The sequence below is a fragment of the Carlito syrichta genome, unplaced genomic scaffold, assembly GCF_000164805.1.
Source record: "Carlito syrichta isolate Samal-C Ts95f unplaced genomic scaffold, Tarsius_syrichta-2.0.1 Scaffold314683, whole genome shotgun sequence".
NCBI classification, from domain to species: domain Eukaryota; kingdom Metazoa; phylum Chordata; class Mammalia; order Primates; family Tarsiidae; genus Carlito; species Carlito syrichta.
This window is the reverse complement of record NW_007258779.1, coordinates 385,962-393,736: the sequence shown is the minus strand read 5'-3', so window position 1 is coordinate 393,736 and position 7,775 is coordinate 385,962. Positions and strand designations below refer to the sequence as shown.

Sequence of the window (7,775 nt, the reverse complement as noted above, 5' to 3'; positions counted from 1 at the left end):
GGATTTTCAAGGCTAATTTTCATTGTAAAATCTTTCACTTCTCTGGTTAGGAAGATGCCGAGGTATTTCATTTTCTTGGTGGCTATTGTGAATGGGATTGTGCTTTTTATTTGTATCTCTGCCTGTATAAAGGAATGCAACTGTCTTTTGCACATTTATTTTGTACCCTGAGACTTTACCAAAGTCCTTTATCAGTGCAAGCAGGTTTTTGACAGATTATCTTGGATTTTCAAGGCTAATTTTCATTGTAAAATCTTTCACTTCTCTGGTTAGGAAGATGCCGAGGTATTTCATTTTCTTGGTGGCTATTGTGAATGGGATTGTGCTTTTTATTTGTATCTCTGCCTGTATAAAGGAATGCAACTGTCTTTTGCACATTTATTTTGTACCCTGAGACTTTACCAAAGTCCTTTATCAGTGCAAGCAGGTTTTTGACAGATTATCTTGGATTTTCAAGGCTAATTTTCATTGTAAAATCTTTCACTTCTCTGGTTAGGAAGATGCCGAGGTATTTCATTTTCTTGGTGGCTATTGTGAATGGGATTGTGCTTTTTATTTGTATCTCTGCCTGTATAAAGGAATGCAACTGTCTTTTGCACATTTATTTTGTACCCTGAGACTTTACCAAAGTCCTTTATCAGTGCAAGCAGGTTTTTGACAGATTATCTTGGATTTTCAAGGCAAAGGATCACATCATCAGAGGGATAACTTGACCTCCTCTTTTCCTATTTGGATACTCCTGATTTCCTTCTCTTGCCCAATTGCCTGAGCTAGGACTTCCAACACAATATTGAACAAGATGGGTGAGAGTGGGCAGCCTTGTCTTGTTCCAGTTTTCAGGGGAAATGTTTCTAGTTTCTGTCCATTTAGCAATATGTTAGCTGTGGGTTTGTCGTAGATGGCACTTACTATTTTGTAGTATGTTCCTTTCTATACCTAGGTGTTTGAGGGTTTTTGATAAGAAGGAATGCTGGATTTTATCAAAAGCTTTTTCTGCATCTAATGAGATAATCATGTGATTCTTGTTTTTACATCTGTTGATATATTTAATGACATTTATGGTCTTGTGAATGTTGAACCAGTCCTGCACCCTGGGGATGAAGCCTAGTTGGTCATGGTGGATGATATTTGAGATGTGTTTTGGGACCTAACTTGCCAGAATCTTGTTGAGGATTTTTGCATCGATGTTCATAAGGGATATTGACCTGCAGTTCTCTTTCTTTGTTGGATCTTTACCTGGTTTGGGTATCAGTGTAATGTTAGCTTTGCAAAATGATTTGGGGAGAATTCTATCTTTTTCAATTGCCTGGAATACTTTCAATACGATTGGTATCAGCTCCCCCTTTACATTTCATAGAATTCTGCTGGAAAGCCATCCAGTCCAGGGCTTTTTTTTTTTTTTTTTTTTTTGGTAGGTAGTTTTCATATGACAGAGTCAATTTCCTGGGTTGTTATTGGTCTATTTAGTGCCTCAATGTCTTCTTGCTTTAGCCTGGGGAGGTTGTGTGATGTCAGAAAGTCCTCCATTTCATCTAGGCTATCAAGTTTGTTTGCATATAGGTGTACATAGTAATCTCTGAATATGTTTTGTATTTCTTCAGGGTCAGTTGTGATTTGATCTTCTGTATTTCTGATTGTGTTTATTTGGGCTTTACCCTCTCATTTTCTTGGTCACTCTGGCTAGGGGACCATCAGTCTTATTAATTCCTTCAAACAACCAGCTTTTGTTTTCTTGATGTTTTCTATGAAATTTTTGTCCTCTATGTCCCATATTTGGGCTCTTATTTTTGTGATTTGGATTCTTCTGCTAAAGTTGGGGTTTTGGTGGCCTTCTCTTTCCAGCTCCCATAGGTGATTTGTTAGGCTCTTCACTTGTGGTCTTTCCATTTTCTTGATGTGTGCTCATAGAGGTATAAATTCCCTTCTTAAAACTAATTTCATGACATACCAGAGGTTTTGGTAAGATGTTTCTTCATTTTCATTTGTTTCCAGGAATCTTTCAATTTCTTCTTTGATTTCAGTGTTGACCCAGTCATTGTTCAGCATTATGGTGTTTAGTGTCCATGTCTTTGTGGGCTCTGGGGACATGTTGTTGGTTTTGATATTTATTTTTATTCCACTGTGATCTGAGAATGTGTATGGCAAGGTTTCAACCTTATGGAATTTGTTTATGCTTGATTTGTGGCCAAGAATGTGATCAATCTTGGAGTATGTTCCATGTGGTGATGAGTAGAATGTATATTATGTGGTTGTTGGATGGAATAATCTGTAGGTATCCACTAAGTCCATTTGGTCAAGTGTCAAGTTTAGGTTCTGGATCTCCTTGTTGATTTTTTGCCTCAATGATCTATCTAGGACTGTCAGTAGGATATTTAAGTCCCCTGCTATAATAGTGTTAGAGTCATAATCTTTTTTAAGTTTATTTAGTAGTCATTTTATAAATGCTGGTGCTACTATGTTGGGTGAATATAAGTTTAGGATGGATATTTCTTGTTAATGGATTGAACCTTTAATCATTATGTAGTGTCCTTTTGCATCTTTTTTAATTTTGGTAGCTTAAAGGTAGTTTTGTCTGATATTAAGATTCAAACTCCTGCCTTCTTTTGTGATCTGTTTGTCTGGGAACTCGTTTTCTATCCTTTAACTTTGAGTCTGTGTGCGTCCCTTGTAGTGAGATGAGTCTCCTGGATGCAGCAAATAATGGGTCCATGGTTTCTTATCCAGTCCACCATTCTGTGTCTTTTCAGTGGTGCATTTAGTCCATTCACATTCAGGCTAATTATTGACAGGTTTATCCCTGTCATGAGGTTCTTATAGAGTTGTTGTTGTTCCTGTTTATTTGTTGTCTTTCCTTTGGTTTTGGGGTTGAATAATGTCTGTCTTCCATCTTTTCCCTGTACTCTTGTGAAGAACATTGTCATTCTTTTCTCCTTTGCTTCTGTGTTTAATACTTTCTTAAGTGTTTCTTGTAGGGGTGGTCCAGAGGCAGCATAAGTTCTTAGGGATTGGATGTCTGGGAAAGATTTTAATTCTCCCTCACTGATGAAGCTTAGCTTGACTGGGTAGGTTATTTTTGGTTGAAATTGTTTATCTTTGAGAACTTTGAAGATTGGGCTCCAAGCTCTCCTAGCCTGAAGGGTTTCTGTAGATAAATCTGCTGCTATTCTAATTGGTCTTCCCTGGTAGATATTCTGACCTTTTTCTCTTGCTGCCTTTAGGATTTTTTCTTTTATACCTACTTTGTTTAGGTGAATCATTATGTGTCTGGAAGTTGGTCTTCTCATTTGTTGTCTTACAGGGGTTCTCTGAATCTCTAGTGTTTGAATTTTTGCATCAGTGATGAGATGAGGGAAATTTTCTTGAATAATTTTGTGAAATGTTTGTTCCAGGGTGGTCTCTGTCTCTCTTTCTGACTCAGAAAGTCCAATTACTCTTAGGTTCAGTCTCCTTAAGTAATCGTTCATCTCTTGAAGGTTTTATTCTGTCTTTTAAAGTTTCTTTTCTATGTTTTTGACAGTTTGGCTTAGTTCTGTATTTTAGTCTTCAAGCTCTGAGATTCTTTCTTCAGCTTGGCTAATTCTGCTTTCCATGCTTATTAATTTGTTATTTATTTCAATCACAGTATTCTTTACTACTATTGTTTCAGTTATAAGCTCCTTCCTATTTCTCTATTGTCTCTTCTCAATTCTTTTTATTCTCTTTATTAATGTTCTGATGTCTGGGCTTGTCATATGTAACCACTCAGTCTGGGAACTCTTCATTGTTTGTGTTCCAACATCTGTTTGTTTTCTCAATGTCTGACCTCCCAGGGGTCTATGTGAGACCTATATTCTTCTTTTGGTTTTTCTTCATTTGTGTACATTTTTCTCCCCACTTCCCCCTACCCCTCTACCCCCGTCTTCTTTAATTCTGTTGTTCAGGGGTGGAGGGGTTGCTTTTACTTCTGTTTGTTTAGTCTCCTATTCTTCCTGATGTATATCCTCTGGCTTTGTTCAATTCTCAAGTTGGACTGTAGGTTGGGGGTGATCCTTTTTGCAGTTCTGAGATTTAACTGAGGGGAGAGCTGTGATTCAAAATCTATCTGCAGGTCCCAGTATCCACTGACAGTTGTATGGATAATCTGGAACCCACTTCCCACTGCCTTGCAATCTGTCCATGCAGTGGATTTATAGGTTTACTCCTTTAAAGCAAAATGAGGTTAAAAAAAGGTGGGGGGGGGAGAATGGAACAGGGAGTGGGGAGAAGAGGGAGATAGAGAGAGAGAAGAGTAAGAGGGAAGACAGACAAACATACCAACTAACAAATGAAAAGAGACACAAAGACAGATATGAGTAAAAAGAAAAACAACAACAAACAAGCCAACAAACATACAAAAAACTAAAACATACAATCATATGGACAAGCTAACCAACCTCCTCATTGGTATACTTTTCACCTATACAAACTTGAGGTCTAAAGGGAAAAAAATTAAATAGAATAAAGTCAGTAAACTAACAGAACCAAGGCAAGTATGAAAACATTATTGATAACAGTAAGAAGAGAGAGAAAAGGGAAAAAAGATGGGTAAGACAAACAAAGAATAAAAAAATTAAAATTAAAACAAGGGAACCAAGCACACTCTGAAACTTTTCCTTTAAGTCCAATGTCCTTTCAGCTCTGATTTCTAGCTGTCATTGCAGGCTGGTAGAGTTGTTCACAGTTAGGGTCAGTTGCCCCTAGCCTGCTGTGGAGGGTGGTTCAGATCTGGGCTGCCTGCCAATCTGCCACTCAGATTTGGCCTGTGCTTATCTAGCATGGAGGTGGGGCTTCTCTCCCTCCCATTTGGATGCTGTTACCTTGGACTCCAAGCTCGAGATGGGCTGAAGTGGGTGGAACTGGTCTCAAAGTTTCACCTGATCTCTTTTTCTGCTGCAACCTGAGACTGCCAGGCAATGCAGTCCTGCTTAGCACTGGGTTACTCAGGCTGGGATAGACAGAAGTCAGAGGCTGCCAAGGGCAGGAGGGAGCAGGAAACTGGTAGTGGTGGTGACAGCTGCCACTTCAGTGGTGCGTGGGAGGAGCTCCACAAGCCCGGCTCTGGGTGAGGGGTGGAGTGAGGCAGTGGCAGCAGAGGTGGTGGTTTCAGTAGTGTGTTGCTTGGGGGGGACTTCACAGGTCCAGGAGCTGTGGGTCACCTCAGGCAGGGGCAGGGCGATGGTGGCAGTGGTGGTGGGGGCTGCAGCTGGCAATGTTGAGAGGCACAGCCCCCAGGGGAGAGCAAGAGTCTTTATGTATGTTCTCTTTCACAGAGTGTCTCACAGACCAAACTACCCTGTCGCCATCATGCCAGAAGTTCTCAGTAGTTCCCAAGGCCCAGTTGGCAGGGATGTGGGGATTCGTATGCACCAGTTGGCTGTGGCGGTGGCAGCAGCAGCAGGAGAAGAAGGACGGGGAGGATGAGGATGAAGATGAGCAGGAGGACGACCAGTGGAGCAGTGCCTCCCTTCCAGCCCGTAGCACACACTGGTTCCTTGGGGGACCCCCAGCAGAGCACCAAGACAGAGACACAAGCAACAGCTGCTACATGGGACTAGGCTCAACCCAGTTCTTGGGGGACCAGGGCAGAGGCAGACAGAAACGGAAAGAAGGGTAGGAGAAGAGGGGTGCAGAGGGCAGGACGGAGAGCCGCCAGGTACCGAGGAAGGCACCTCGGGCACCTAGGGTTGCCGCCACATGGTTGCCACCCCCCAGGCCTATGCCAGGGGCTTCTCTCCCTGCCCCGAGGGCGCTTCAGCCATGGGAGCACAGGACTCACCTCAATCAGACTCGCTGCCGACGCCCTCAGTATGACCCGCTTTGTGCTTTTTATTTATTTATAATTGAATGGATTCTTAAAGATATTTATTAATGATTTTCCATGCACTAAAAATTTATGAAACGATAAATAAAATAGGTATTTTAAAATTATTGTTTCACATAGCTATCTTGTCTTCTTTAATAATGAAATGGACAAAAATTAAACAGTGGTCACACAGTTCATCTTACTGGAATTTTATATTGACCCAAGGATTCAGATACTTCTCTTTGACTTTTTTCTCTAGTCTATATCTTCACCCTGCTGGGAAATGGGGTCATCCTGGAGCTCATCTCACTCACCTCCAGACTGCACAACTCCATTTACTTCTTCCTCTCACACCTGGCCATTGTCAACATCACCTATACCTGCAACACCATGCCCCAGATGCTGATGAACCTCCTGAATCCAGCCAAGTCCACCTCCTTTGCTGGATACATAACTCAGACCATCTCCTTTTGACATTTGCTCACACAGAATGTCTCCTCCTGGTGGTGATGTCCTCTGATCAGTATGTGGTCTTCTGCCATCCTCTGCAATACTCTGTCATCATAAGCAGCAGAGTATGCATTGTCCCGGCTGTCACTCCCTTGGCATGTGGCTCCCTCCAGGCCCTGGTCCATATGGGTCTCATCCTGAGGCTGCCCTTCTGTGGGTCTCATGAAGTCAACCACTGCTATGAAATTCTGTCTGTCCCAAGGCTGGCCTGTGCTGACACCCAACTCAGCCCAGTCATCATCTTTGCAGCCTATATGTTCGTCTTAGTGGAGCCCCTGGGCTTGGTGCTTGTCTCCTACTTGCACATTCTGATTGCCATCTTAGAATCCAGTTGGGGGAGGACCACAGAAAGGCCACCGACTCTTCTCACCTCTGCATGGTGAGGCTTCTCTTTGGCAGCACTATTATTATGTACATGTTTCCCAAATCCTGCCATCCTGAGTAGCAGCAGAAGGCCTTTCCCCTGTTTTGCAGTTTTCTACCCTAGTCTGAACCCTTTGACCTACAGCCTGAGGAACACAGAGGTCAAGGGTGCCCTGAGGAGGGTGCTGTGCAAAGAACATCATCCCAATTGGTGTAACATTTGAAACCCTAGCCTTAGTAGTCTTCCAGAATCTTGGTGTCCAATTATTGCCTGACTCCAAAAAAGTCTACTACTCTCTTTTTATCTGTGCCTCAATGACACTAAAGCAAGCCTTCCCTCTTCCATTGCAGAAAGAAATTTAGTTATGTTGCATCCATTGGCTTCTTATGAGATATGTTTTTATCAGACATAATTTTTTCTTATGTTTTTCATTTAGTTTAATATCTAAATTAATTAGAATCATTTTAATTTATTTTCTCAGTCCCAAAAGTTGAATACAGTCCATCTATTTCCTTAACCTCACTATATAAACTTGGTAGCTGCATATAGCATAAGATTTAGAGGGGAAAAATAGCCAAAGGAAGTGATCCCCAAAGCTCAGAAGTACACTTATTCATTCTCCCACAACTGCTGGTTCCCTGCTAAAGAATAACTCAGAGGTATTTAGTTAGTCATACTGCATGCTGTTAAGGAATTTTGTATAAAAATTGACTCATCTATGGAAGTTAACTAGTGGGCTGAGTGAAAGAACAAAATTAAAATGAGATACATATGTAGGAAAAAAGAGAGAAGAAAAATGAAAAACATCCTACAGAGAGTGTGGTAGCAACAAGCATTGTTCACAAATTTGGAAGTAAATTCATTAGCAGGTAGATGGCAAAGAGATAAAAATGGGCGTTCTCCCTTTAGTAGGCTGAAAATGAGTATTAGAAAAAAATGATTTGGGTTGTTTATGGATTTTTCAGAAAACTTTGAGTGTTGAGCTGTGAATTATATAAATGTGTACATCAGTCTCTAAGTGTGGTTCTCCGGTGTCTTTTCATCAGTTCTTCTGCCTTGGATAGTCCAGTTTTGAATCAT

General features: G+C 41.2%; 1 pseudogene; it reads left to right on the top strand.

The window, feature by feature from the left end:
* The first annotated feature begins 5,984 nt into the window (after nt 1–5,984).
* On the top strand, nt 5,985–6,918 carry LOC103274269 (annotated as a pseudogene).
* The last annotated feature ends 857 nt before the right edge of the window (nt 6,919–7,775 follow it).